Raw genomic sequence first — 14,590 nt, 5'->3', positions numbered from 1 at the left:
GACCATTGTCAAGGCGGGGGCAACTGTGATAGGATGAAGGAACTCTGGAGTCACATGCATTAGTTCCAGTCCCACATCCTCACCTGTGCCATTCAGTCTTGGGTCTTCACTTTCCTCATTCCAAGTGTGTCCTGCCTTCTTGGAAAGCTGCTGGGATCCCGGGAGGCAGCGTGTGAGGTAACCAGGAGGAACTGGTGCCTCTTGCATCCTCAGCCAAGGCTTTGCTTGCCTCCTCCTTTTGTTCACAGGAGGAATTATCAAAGAAACCATGTACCTGCCTCACCAGAGTTTTGGCTGCTCTTTGATGTTATAGACCAAAGTCTTTCTTTTATCTCACACTTGGGACCACTTTTGCATTTTAACTTGATATGAAGACAGTGTGTGGTGAGCTCTCCGGTGACTATCGTCATTTGCAACCTCCTTATGCCACTGCAGGTGGGAAGGGACATCATGCATTTTTCATTGCTTCGTTCAGCCTGCATTTGTAGAGCACCTCCAGTGGGCCAGGCCTGGGCTGAGCTCCGGGTGAGAGAGCTGGTAAGGAGAGGCAGACACACACACCAGCAGTGGCCATTCCCATGTGGCATGTGCTACGGTCAGTAGAGGCATGGGGACTCTGGTCTGCCTCTGCCCGGCAGAGTCAGGGAGCTTCCCACATACTGACTCAGGTTGATCATGAAGGTCAAGTCTGAAATGGCCAGACCATGGTGAACAGTGGCTTTAGAATAGAGAATCTGTCACTTAAAGGAAACTGCGAGTGATTCTGAGTTTTCAGATGAGAAAATCAATGCTATGAGAAATCCGAAGGATCCAAATAATGAACGTGACCCTCAGCAAGTCTCTTCCCTTCTCCTAACCTGTTTCCCCCTCCTCCAGATGAGGATCTCTTCCAGCCTGGATGATCCACAATTTGCTGAGAACGTGGCTCACAGCCTGCAAGTCAGCGTGAAGCCAGCTTGGATCTCTGTCTATTTATCTTATCTTCCTATTTATATTTGGAAGCCTGTTTCTTCATCTGTTAGAATTCCTGCATTACACGCCCTGGAAATGTCTCTGTTTACCTTGATGTGCTGTGAGCACGATCCAGGGTTATTAATAAAACAGGGCAGGCTCCCAGCAGCGAGAGGCTGGAGCACAATTGTAAAACTGAATGTGGCTGCTGGGGGTAGTTATGGTTGCCCAAGCAAGAATGCCTGCTCTGCATGGGCCCCCTGGCCTCCAGGGCTTGGACGGAGTGAGGACCCCTCGGCCTATATGGCACACTGACCTGTTTTTCCCAGGAAGTGGAAACCCCAGAGGCTACAAACTGACCATTCTATTTTAAATCTCAAGAAATTTAACATAAAATAGAGATTTCCACCATCCCTTAGAAAGTCAGATTTGCCAATACTAGATCCACCTTCCCTAATGGGGTAATGAAGGACAGTGACCCCTTTTAGAAGTATACAAGTTCTGGAGTTTGCCATGGTCCCCACCCCTCCCTCTTGTCATATGTACTAGGCATTTATGTTTGCCACCCTGGACTTTCCTATCCTTTGGTTTCCTAGTGCATAGTAATTACTCACATGTGACTGATACAGATGGTCCTCAACTTTCAACAGTTCAATTTAATGATTTTACGATGGCGCAAAAGTGACACATTCAGTAAAAACCATACTTAGTATGATGATTTCAATCTTTTCCTGCCTAGCAATATGTTACAGGATACTCTTTGGTGATGGTGGGCAGTGGTAGTGAGCCGCAGCTCCCAGTCAGCCAGGAGACGAGAGAAGCAACACTTACTCTACAGAGCACTGTGGTAGGACATCATGATGTTCAGGAGACTAGGTGTAGTAAATGCATTTTTGACATATGGTATTTTCAACCTATAATGGATTTATCAGGACGTAACTCCCCTGCAAATCAAGAAGCATCTGTGTGTGCAATACAGAATGCTAGCGGGTAACTTGTCCCTTTCCCATTCATGTTCTTATTCTATCCGCACTGCAGCCCAGAGAGGTGGGTGTGGTTATTCCTGTTTCACAGGTGAGGAAACCAAGGCTCAGAGAATGAAGTGATTATCCTGTATGAAGAGTTTGAAGAGTCTCACACTTGGACATGGCTCTGTAAAGTGGTTGAACAGGTACTGGGAGGCAGTAGGGGCTCATTCCAGCATCCGGTTTAACTTGAATTCACTGTAACCCTGTACGAGTCCCTGTTCCTTTGGGAACTTTGCTTTCCTTCTCTGTAAAGTGAAGTTACTGCACTAAATCAGAGCTTCTTAATGTGAGTGTGTGGCTGGGAACAAAATAACTGAAAGTTAGCATTTTCTTCCATTGTGAATGTAGGCAATAAACCACAATAGCATTAGCAGTTTCTGAGACTTGGTTACGAGGAAGCATCAGATATTTTTGTATCCCATTATAGTTATTGGAGATGCCTCAAAATATCATTTACACTCATCACTATCTCAAGGTTATGATAGTTATTAGACCTGCCATTAAATCCTTGTTATGACTTAAAAAAGAAATAAAAATATAACGATCACAAATTTCTCATTTTAACATTTTGATAACTATTTCAATATAATTGGTTTCCTTTGTAATCCTATTGATTTTTATTTTATGCACTTAGGAACATTTTTCTGAGAAAGGGCCTGTAAGTTTCAAGAAACTGCCAAAGGGGTTCATGGGACAGAAAGGCTAAGACCCCGTCCCCAGTGATCTCTAGACCTCTCCAGCTCCAGGGACTCCAGCAGGTTCCATGGGCATCGGGCCTGAGGCCAGCCCTGGGGAACACACTTCTACCCTCTGCCCAGCCTGCGCTTCTTCCACACCTGACGCAGCTTCTAGGCAATTCCCTGGGCCCTGTGCAACCTGGTTGTCACTCAGGTAGATCAAACCAACATCTGCCAGCCTGCTGGTTGCTTGAAGTCATCAGAGAAGCTTGGGATGGGGTAGCAGGGGAGAGGGTGGATGCTCCTATCCTCACGCAGGCCTTGGCCCCTTGCGGTTTCCTATGCTAGAAGCATCAAAGTGCTCAGATCTCTAGGTCTCATGCCTCAGTTTCTATCCTGGTTCCTCCTGTGTGGAAATCGCAGATTAGAGCTCTTGGATATTTCTTCTTGTTTTTCAGGGAAAGAAACTGAGACACAGAAAGGGTAAATGCCTAGAGTCACACAGAATGGGATGTCTGAGGGAATAAAAGAATTGTGGAGAGGAAGCAGAGCTGCCAGCAGGGGCCAGGCCACATGGGCATGTAGCCAGTGCAGAGGGCACATGTTCTAGGAGCACGGAACGCAGGGAGGCCAGGGGGATTCAGTGTAGAAGCTCAGGTGAGAGATGACTGTAGCTGGGATAAGGATGGTGGAGGCAGAGAGGGTGAGAAGTGGAGAGAATTGGGAGAGCTTAAGAAGTTAAAATGAGCAGGACTCCATGATGGGTTGGCTCTGGGGCTGGAGTAGAGCGAGAGGGGTTAAGGGTGACCTGGGTTTCTAACTTGTACCACTGATAGAAGGTGGGTCCACTTACAGATATGGGAGCCAGCCAAGGGGGACTCTTTGGAGGGAGACCATGGGAAGGTTGAACCAATGTAACGCTGAGTTTGAAGTTAATAGGTGGGTCCGAGTGCCAGGTCCCCTGCTTCTTGTTCCTAGAGGCAAGTCACATTGCCTCTCCAACCTTCATGTCCTCAACTCTAAACCTGGGAGAGTGAAGCCTGCTTTATAGGGTTGCTGTGATGATTACCACAAACTTGGAGTGGAGGTACTTGTACATTATAAGCTGTCAGTGACTACAGGCAGTCACCAGTGGTGGCTGATTTCAGTCAAACATATATCCTTAGGAATTACTTAAGATATTGTTACAAAGAGGCATATTGGGCTAATTTTTCTCCTTTGGAATACAATGTAGGGTCCATGACACAGGTAGCAGTGGTGAGGAGTTTGTGCTTGGTTGTTGGAATGAAGTATGTACCTATGTCCCCAGCTCTCGGGGAGATAGTATTGTACAGAGTGGGGTCATTGGACTGAGAGTCAGATATTTGGGCTCCACTTCTACTCCTGTGACCTCAGCGGGCCACAGAACTTCTCTGAGCCTTAGTTTTTTCAGTTGTCAAATGGATATGGTGAAAGTGCATACCTTCCAGGATGCTTACAAAATTCAAATGAAACGAGTTAATGAAGAGATAATGTCATGCACATTACCAGGTGTAACATAGTAAGTACTTAATAAAAGTTCCTGCTTTGCTCTTGCATGACCGTTGCTCTTGTGCATTAGGGAATGGCATGACCTTGACCCACCACTCTGTGCTTGTCCCCTATCACCTCTTCATCCCTTGTGATCCAGCCACAGCAGCAAACTCCACTTTCTCCACAACACCTGCTCTCAGCTTGGAATGTCCTCTGTTATCTGTGGCTCTCTGGTGCCTTCTTTGTCTCCAGGGCCCAGGCAAATGCCACCTCTTCCATGAAGTTTTCCTTCTGTTACTAAGGAGACTTCTGCATCACTTTTGTCTCCACAGCACTCCCACTTGACCCTCTCTTGAACACACCCCAGCACTCAGTGTTGGGTTATAGGGCAGCCATATCTCCTTCAGTGTAAACCTCTTGGGTCCATGATCTTAGATCTTATCTGCTTCAATCTGCTATTACCCTCAAAAATAAACACAGGGTTCATGACAAAAGTAATAATAATAAAAAATAAAAGAACTGAGTAAATTGGAGTAATTTAATTGCTAGAGGCTGGAGCACCATCAGGCACCCTGCCCATGGCTCCAGGCCTGCTGCAGAGGATGCCTTGCACCCACTGGGTCAGGAAAGAACAGGCTGCGTGGAGAGTTTTGCATTTCATACCTGAAAGTACCTCTTCAGGGCATCTCCAATTAAGCCAGGCCCACAGTCTTTGGTAAGTGGGCCCCTGCAGTTAGGCTTCTGAGGATCTGGATAGGGAGGGGGAATTAGTGACCCCAAGAGCAAAGTCAGGGACCCTTTCCTTGGGTCTAGATCAGCCATGGCTCTGTGGTTCTCTGCTCCAACCTACTCCTCACTGTAGCCAGTGAAGATCTGAAGGACGAATCTGGCCCTGTATGTGCCCAGCTTAAAACCCCTGGAGGGACAATCCCATTCTCAGAGCCTGGCACCCATGCCCTGCATTCCACATCTCCCTCTTCTGCTGGCCCTTCTCAGAATGGGTCCACATCTCACACCCGCTGCCCTGGACCTTTCTTTTGTGCAAAGACTATGCTCATAAGTCCTACTGGAAACCTGACTTGCTTGTTCTCATCCCATTAATACTGAACCTTCCTCAGTGATCCCACTGTAGGTCACAGACTCTCCCATTCTACCGCGTGTGTCCTTTAGTTCAAGAGCCCATCTTGTGGACTCTGCTTGGCAGAAGAAACATAACAGTAGTGAGTGTTCTTCGGGACTGATCTGTAGGACCCATCTAGATGTTTGAGTAATGCTGTTCCATGTAATTCCCACAATATCCCTGCAAGATTGGAGTAAGGATTCCCATTTTTCAGATAAGAAAGCTGACACTTTCTCAGTGTCACTCGGCTCATTTGGGTCACAGCCAGAATTTGAACATGGATCAGGCTGGTGTTCTTGTCTACTTTCCAGACACCAGCTCTGGGCTGGGTCTGACACAGAACAAGCAATTAAGTGTCGAACAGAAGGGTGAACATGAAGTTGATGGGTGGAGAAGGTGATCCTTCAAGAAGAGCTCACATGCTTGGTTTGTTAAAATTAAAAAGACTCCCTCACATGGTTCCACAGGCCTGGTTGAAAAGAGGTGACGATATCAGCAACATCTTGGATCATTATTAGACTTTCCATGTTTTCCATGTACATAATAAAAACCATTTTCTCTGCTGCACAGCACAGAAAACTATCTCCGTCTAAAAGCATCTTGGTGCAGAGTATCCCAGTTGGGAGCATCTGTAGATGAGGCACTGCAAGAAGGACACACAGAGGAGGCATGGCTGCTCCCCAGAAGGCCAGTTAATGCATCGGGATTTCACTCTTGTCCCTGCCAGGCCATGCTGGCTTGTTAGGGGCTGAGGTCCTGTGACTAGAGTACAATTTTCTCATCCTAAATTATTTCACACCACTCTGATCACACACAAAAAATGAAATCTAACCAAGAAGGAGCAAGAGAGAACAAAACCTTTGACTCTGAAATACCCAAAAGAAAGTAAAAATGGACATGGTTTGAGGACCTAAGCAACAGCAGAAATTCATCCAAGCACTAGCAATGACGATGTCGGGAATTATAGACCACAGTCCTTGGGAAGCATTCACCCTCACTCAGACGTATGGTGGCAATGTGACCAGCTTCACTCATATCAAGAGTTTCCTGAAATCAGCTTCTGCACCTGAAGAACAGATATGTAGAGCTCGAGAAGCATCTCTGAGCCTCAGGGTTCCTAAGATCTCTTGAGCAGGGGCAGCAGAGATTTCCAGAAAGGAGACTTTAACTTGTGCTCTCTCCAGCCCTGCTTTAGTGAGTCCCAGGGTCCACCTGTTTACAGTGGGTAAGCCAGTGGAAGCCTCAGCCCTCCTGGTAGATGGGCCTAGAAGATGAGGTGCCTCTTTTACAGTATGAGATACTGAGTGGCCATCCTATTACCCATTCCCAGTCCTAACATATGGGCACAACACACAGCTCTGGGATTCTGCTCGTTTCCTGTTCAGATTCTTGGTTCCCCTCTGGAGCTGGAAGACTCATTGGAACCTCAGTGAGCTTGGCTAGCTTCTTAACACTCTACCAAACCCCATCCCAGTCACCCAGCTAGGCGGGGCCCACTGAGGCCAGTCACCATCATTAAATAAGAATGAATAGTAATTGTTATTAACTAAAAATTGTGGTAACATTTACATTACATTAGGGTGATGATGATTAATAGACTTTTGGAGGCGGACTGCTAAGTTTAGAATCCTGGCTCCACCACTTATTGTGTGACTTTTGGCAATTTTATTATTCTCTCAGTGCCCCTGTTTCCATCTGGAAAATAAAGAAAATAACAGTACCCACCCCTCAGAATTATTTATTAGGGCTAGATGGGTTAATATTTGTAAAGTGTTGGGGAGAATGCATGGCATACAGTCAGTACTTTATCATTGACTCAAATAAGCAGTTGTGATAATATTTGCCAACATTTGTTGAGCCTTTGCTAGGTGACAGTCACAAAGCACTGCAACAGCCCTAGGAGTAGATTCTGTTACTATCTCCGCATTTCAGACGCAAGCACAGAGCCGTAGTGAGGTTAAGAATGTTGCCCAAGGTCGACTATGTGGAGGCTAGACTCTTTGATTCCAGAGCAGTGCTTCTTAGCAACGTTTAACATGACTCTCTGAGCCCAATAGGCACCCTAGTCACTCTCCCTTGGGTCTTCCAGTGGAGGACTTTCCAGGCAGTGTAATGCTCAAAGAAAAAGAATGTCGAAGCAGTGACTAGAGAGGTGGCTGGAGATGAGGCCGCAGGCACTGACAGGACCAGGACTATTAACCCCATCTTGGTCTTGTCTTCCCAACTGAAACCCACCTTCTCCAGGACGGCAAGCAAGCATCTGTTCTTCTCCAGTGCCCTCAGCATGGGTGAGTGCCCAGACCTCCATCAGGCCCCAGCGAATTCATCTGCTGAACTCCTTGCCCTCCTGGCACTATGTCAGTAGACTGAGGGGACCAAAGTGAGTCAGCACCCACATGCAACTGGTCATTCTGCTCCAGTTGGTGCCCTGTGATTAACCTTATTGGGAGAAGAGTCCCAATAAGCTAAAGAAATGGTGGATCCACAGCCCAAGTTGATCTTCAATTTTCATCCCAGAGACCCTGTAGGAAAGAGAGCAGGGGAAATGAGGACCTTTTCACTAAATTCAGTGACTGAACGCAGTGTTGAGGACCAGGTTCACTGGGGCCAGGGCAAAGATGCAGCTAAAGGAGCACTGAGCCTCCCTGACATACAATCCACTTTCTCTTCCTTTCAATTCAGCGAAATAACCCAAGAGAACATATTCATAAATATACATATGATCGATGGAAGGAAAAATCATCAATAATGTTAGTAATGCAAATTTATTTTTAAATATTAGGAGAAAAGCTGGTTAATTTGATGTAATTACTATATAACTTGACTTAAAGTAAATTAATTAAAGAAACACTCACTGAGTATGGGTAAAACAGGGTGGAGAGGGGAGAGAGCTACAGAATAGCCCTAGGCATGAACCTCACCTGTGAGATGCCTCAACTCTGGTGTGCTCATGGTTGCCAAAGCCAGGGCTTTGAATTTTGTGCTTGGAAGGAGATACAACAGTCCTTCATGATTAGGCTAGAGTCTGGCATATGAAGAACAGGCCTGGTTTGTCACCTCATCTGCGTTCTGAATAAAGACCCACATCAGTTTATTACTAAAGCTCAGAGTTGATTGGTTGGTCCTTGGAATAGACAAGTTGTTTACTTTTTGTTTTTCCTTTGAGAAAGAATGTGATTCAGTGAGCATTTGTTGAGTGCTTTGCAAATGTGCTTAAGTACTATACCAAACTCTAAGTAGTCAGTGGTGGACCAGGGAAATCTGTCTCTGTCCTCATGTAGCTTGCAGTCTGCCACATAGTAAATGAACCATGCCAAGTAGCACTTCATCGCAGTGTGTGTTCTGCAAAGAAAGACCTGCACACAGTTAGGCAAGCTTACTTGGTCTGTGGGCACAGGGCTTCTCTGGGGTGGTGGTGTTTAAGCAGAGAGGCCTGAAGAATGTACTTGGGTTAACCAGGCAAGGAGCAGAACAAAACGACCTTTTGGGTAGAAGGGAATGGCACCAGGGAGGACTATGACCCATTTGAGGACTTGAAAGGAATTCAGTAATTCAGTATAGCTCAAGCATAGAGACTAAGGTGGGATGAATGGATCAGTAACCCAAGCAGTACAGAACCCAGGTTCTAGAAGCAGCCTTGTAAGGCTCAAGTCACACTGAGGGCTTCAGATTTTATCTTCAGTGGATTAGGAAACTGTCAAGAGATTTTTGGCAAGGGAGATAATTCAACTTGCAAATATATATATATATATATATATATACACATACACATATATAAATTTATAAATTTATAAATTTATAAAAATCCCTCTGACTTCTAATGGTGAGAGAATTAGAGTGGAGGATTAGGGAGGCCAGGTTGGGGGTGGGGGTGGACTGCAGGAATCCAGGTGAGAGATGATGGTGACTTGCACAAAGGTTGTGGAACTGTAGAGGAAGAAAAATATATTGATCCAAGGTGTATTTGGAGGTAGGGCTGTTAGGATTTAGTGATTGGCTGAGGTAGTGACAAGCAGGGAGGTGTTAAGACAGGGGCTTAGGTTTCTAGTGGAATTAATTTAAAGACAGTAGTACCCTTCCTGTGACTGAACATGCTGGAAGAAAGTTAAAACAACAACACCAACAATAATAACAACTATAACAGCAAGGCCAAAGACAAATGGTGAATTCTTTTGTACCAACAAGAGACAAGCACTGTACCTAGACATAGGTTAAGGATAGAGAACAAGAAATTCCCAAAAGAAGTTTAGTTGCCAGGAAATGCAGAAAAAGATGTCTAACTATATTCAAGAAGGGCAGGTTAAAATACCAAAGCACTGTTTACCTATCACATTGACAGAAATTTTCTTTTTTTTAGAGAAGCACGCTAATGCCTAATATTGGTGAAAACAAGAATTGGCATGCTTCTATATTGCTGGTAGAAACTAAAAGTGATCCCGTTTTCTTTGGGGGGGGGAGTTATACATTTTTTAAAATGTTAAGCACTATAGTTTAAGTACATATTCAAACAACCATGCAAGAAATATGTACAAAGTATCAAAGTATTTACAGTACTAAAAATTTGGAAATGATCTGTCAGTAGGGGAGTATTTATGTATCTACATAATCATTTAGAAGTATGCTATTTCCCTAGGTTAAAAATAGATTATGTGAGACTCAGTGGCACAAGTCTGTAATCCCAGTGAATCAGGAGGCTGAGGCAGGAAGATCACAAGTTCAAGGCCATCTGGGCAATTTAGAGAAACCCTATCTCAAAATAAAATAAAAGCGGGCTGGGGATATATCTCAGTGGTAGAGTGCTTACCTAGCATGCATGAGACTCTGACTTCAATATCCATTGCTGGAAAAAAAGAGTGATTTAAAATGAGTGTGTTTTAGTCCAATCCTATTTGGTAGAGTATCTGAATGTGAATGTGACTGTATGAATATCCATGTATATTCTTACAAAAAGATTTAGAAGAAAAAAATCCATATATACATAATGGTATTGCTAATCGGAGGTGAGCTTTAATTGTATTTAGTGTATTTGGGTAAATATAAAAAAATAATAGTTTAAGAAAGACAAAATAATGTATAACTGTGATGTAACTGAGACTGTCATAAGTGAATGACTAGTTCTGACTCAGATTAGTGAGAGAAGGCTTCATGGAAGAGGTGTGCTTGACTTGGGAGTGAATAATCAGAGTCGTTTGTTTTCCTGTTTCCCTCCAACTTTGGAGCTCCGTTCAGTGCAGAAACAAGGAACTATATGAAGAAGGCCATTTCTATAGGCCTTTCAGCCTGTTTGCTCCCTGGTCATAAAAAATTCATGCCAATTAATTTTAAACCAGATGACAGGAAGTGGAGGCTTAGAGCCTCACAAAGCCCACTCCACAACGGCTTCGATCAGCGTCCAGCACAGTCACTTTGGCGCTCTCTCGCCCCTCCCTTGACAGTTGGGACTTCATCCTCATTTGCAGCGGCGGTCCCATTCCTGGGTGTTACATTACCAGCCCTTTCCATTCCCTTGGTTACTATCTTAGATCTTTGAATAAAGAATCACTTTCAGTTCACATTTTTCTAAACTTGGTTTTAGAAATTATGCAGCTTCTTACCAAAGTGCCCTTTGGGGGAACTTAAATAGGTACTGATACAATCTAGTCACTTTATGGAGAAGCTGACAATGTAACAGAACAGGATGATGCTGCCTTGATTTGGAAATAACAATTAGCAGTCAGACGCTAAAGAAATACAGATTTGGAATCTGAGGTCAGGCGTGAGCACTGGGTTAACGAGCAAGTCCTGCTTCCTTCTCTTACTAGCTGTGTGACCTTTGACGTATCACCAAGCATAAGGTGTTTTTGTTGTTTCAGCTTTGAAATATGATGCACTTAGGATCTGAGGTCATAGGGAGGGAACTTACACCAGCCTGACCCCAAAATGTAGTGGGGGCACAGTTGGAATAGGCAAAATACATGGATGAGCATTTCAAATGCCAAAAGTCATCTATTTTAATGAAAATTAGAAAAAGGTACATAAACAGCATCCCAAACATGTGACTTCATGGATATATGTATGTAGAATGATCACAAGTATAAACTTTGCAATCACAGAATCCATCTTCAGTTGCAAGACTGCCTTTCCCTGGGCCAGAGAGAAGGGGCACAAAAAAAGGAGCTGTAGAAATTTCTAAAAATAATGAAATCCCTTAAAAATAAAGTCAAACAAGAATAAATGAATTACTTTGGAAAAATCAGTAAGCAATAGTAGAGGCGACACATGGATATGGTAAAAATTGTGATGTTGATGCCCAATTTACTGCATCAGGCCTTGGATGGATTGCTGAGCCTTATCGAGCTACAGTTTTCTCAGCTGTAAAAATCTCCCAGGGTGGTTATGAGGATCATGAGATAATGTCTGCACACATTATCAGCTCAATAACTGTCACATAGTAGGGACTCAAATGTATGAATTTCCATTTCTTTCCTTAGCCTCTTTTTCTTTTTTAAGTTAAAAGTGATACGCTGTGATCTGTGATACGCTGGTCCAGTTCCCTTATTTTCCAGATGAGGTAGTAGATCACAGACTGGAAAACGACCAGTTCAAGGGCTGAGGTCACCTGCTCCTCACTCTGCCAGGCTCAGGTGTAGCCAGTGAGGGCAGAGGCCAGATTTCCTGCCTGAAGAGCTTGGGGAAACTGATCAAGAGATGAGAATGAAGCAATGTAACAAGGGAAACAGTCCTGCTCTAACACCGAGGCCAGAGAGCCTAGTCATCATCTGCTGGGTACTGGGTACTTTTAAATTCTATGGATTTGTATAGTCCCTGCTCTGGAAAGAGGTGAACTCTATATATAAAAGAAATTAAGATTGGAAAAAAATATCCCAGAATGCTGGAAGGAGCATGTTGAGGTTGCAACACTTTTCTTTGCTCTTTTTCTTTTTTTACAGGGGAGGGGTGGGGAAAGTACCAGGGATTGAAGTCAGGGGGACTCGACCACTGAGCCACATCCCCAACCCTATTTTGTATTTTATTTAGTGACAGGATCTCGCTGAGTTGCTTAGCTCCTCGCTGTTGCGGAGGCTGTCTTCTGGTTTCTTAGTGACCTTTTGTAGGTTGACATCTATGAAAAATAAACATAAGTGCCCAAATGGTTGGAAGACTGAATCTTCTGTCCTGGGGGTTGGGCACCATTGGCATCCATGCTTGGCACATAACTATTAATTACCATATTTAATTTTTTATGATCACACTTCATTTTCTGAATAGTTCCCTTGCAACCCCTGACCGTTGGCAATTTCCTCTGCTACATGGGATCACGGATAGTCAGTAGCCAACATTAGGTATAAAACCAGTGATGCATTTTAGTGCAGAGGACTCGAGGGATTAATTGTGATTGTCTTCTTGTTTTGCAGATGGAAAATCTGAGCATCAGAGAGGGCTGGTGATCTCTCAGACACTTGGTCAGTAGGTAAGTGATGCTGAAAGAAAGCCTGAAACAAAATATACTTCTAGTCTCTGTAACCCAACCTCTGCCAGACCCTGTAGCCCCAGTCTTGTGACTTTCCTGTTTTGCCCAATTCAAGTAAGGAATAAGATGAGTTGGTTTGAGGCCCTCACACATTGTGTGCACTCGTTTCTGTCTGTTCCCATCATGGAGTTGGAATGTTAGGGTGAGTTTGTGAAGACCTCCCAGGCATGGCCTGGCCTCCGATGGGTCTTTTCCTGGGAGTGGTAGGCCCATTAGATTCTGGTGGTGCTGTGGCTGGTATGATACTCACCGACTGTCCCTGCAATAGACCTAGTCTATTTGATGAATGTAAAATCCACAGCACTGGTCCAAGGGGTCAGGGGTGTTGAACTCAGTCCTACAATGACCTGCTCTGTGACCCTCAGAATGCCACTACACACAAAGTTTCCTTTATTTTGCCCTCGTTCTTTCCAACTGTTTTGCTACAGAAAATTCTGTGTTAGTCTCTGTCCCAGGCCCTGGGGTTGACAGGCTCAATACAGGATAGGATTTGCCCTTGAGGAGATCACAGCCCAATTTATGAGCTCCTCCATTCCTCAATAGTGTTTCTTCATGAGAATTTCTAAAATCTGCTTTGGAGTTTATAGTTGGTAGAGTGTTTTGTGATCTTCACACAACTCTGTAAGGTGGCAAGAAGTTGTTACTGCTATCAACAGAGGAGAGACCCATGACTCAGGTTGGCCAAGGCCATCCAGGGAGTAGGACTCAGGGCTGGACCCCAGATCCAGCCTTTCCAACTTCAAAGCATTGGTTTCTAACCATAGCAAATGGTTCCCCCTGATGGTTTTAGCTTGTGCATGGGTATTTCTGTGCCCTAGCCCTCGGCAGCAGGGATGAGGTTGGGGAGACAGGCTCTAGGATGGAGCCCATGCCGATGTGGGATTAATTTTCTGCAAGACGTTCTTTCCCGTGTCTAGCTGATTGTTGCAGAAGCAATGCCTTCCCTTCCTGGCAATAATAGCAGCTGTGGACTCTGGCTGAGTTGGTAACCAGAGGGAAATCTGCCTGGGACAAGGGTCTCCTCCAAGTGACTGAGACTTAGCATATCAGAGAGAATCTGCCAAGGTCCAGGGAACACAGCCACCTTCTTGTGCAGTGACCCTGCCGAAGGCTGCTGCTTCCCACCAAAGCTTAATGATCCCGGACTAAAGCAAGCTGGTAGCTTCTGCCTTTGCGGAACTGCCTTGCCTCAGGCGCAGCGTGGAGAATGATAGGGATCAGAGGCTGTGCTGTTTGTTTATGTGGAGGACAACTCCTTGTGGAGGAAGTTCTTGGATTGCCTCAAAGTCTGGAATTTCAAAGGGTGCATGACTAACCTCCGGGACTAGACCTGCTTTTTCTGTTTTACAGTTTATATGTGTGTGGTAAATGGTGGCATCCTTGAGGTAGAGGTACCTGAAGTGTGGGGATGTGAAGATGGCAGGATTTGTGAGCAATGTGAGTGTGAATCTGTGGGGGTGCTTTGTGTGTGTGTGTGTGTGTGTGTGTGTTGTGTGTATGTGATCCCTAGGAAGCAATTCTTATGGAAAAAAAAAAAAAAAAAACTTGTGGGTATTATTTTTCAGCAGGACCCCAAAATGGGCTTTTAATAAGCCTCATTAAACTCTTTCATGTCTAGGGGAGGCTGCCCCTTCTTTCACTCTGGCTGGTATCACCCAGTTCTCCCTACTCCTCTTCTTTGGGGTCAGATAAAAATGTCTGTTATTTGTTTTGATCTCTCCAAAGTCCTTCCCCCTTCCTGCCCTCCACAGCCCCCACTCCCACTTCAGTACTGTGTGATCTCCCCGCCTGG

At 44.8% G+C, this 14,590-nt stretch overlaps 1 protein-coding gene across 2 annotated transcripts in view; it reads left to right on the top strand.

The window, feature by feature from the left end:
- The window catches only part of Tenm4 (teneurin transmembrane protein 4), a 712,052-nt gene that overhangs the window by 130,409 nt on the left and 567,053 nt on the right, over positions 1 to 14,590 (top strand). For both annotated transcript variants that reach the window (XM_047517532.1, XM_047517531.1), the window contains exon 2: positions 12,683 to 12,738. The gene's annotated coding sequence lies outside the window, so the exon portion shown is untranslated. The remainder of the gene's footprint in view (positions 1 to 12,682; positions 12,739 to 14,590) is intronic.

Source organism: Sciurus carolinensis, chromosome 11, assembly GCF_902686445.1.
Source record: "Sciurus carolinensis chromosome 11, mSciCar1.2, whole genome shotgun sequence".
Classification (NCBI taxonomy): domain Eukaryota; kingdom Metazoa; phylum Chordata; class Mammalia; order Rodentia; family Sciuridae; genus Sciurus; species Sciurus carolinensis.
The sequence above is the reverse complement of the archived record's forward strand: the minus strand, read 5'-3'. Positions and strand labels throughout refer to the sequence as shown.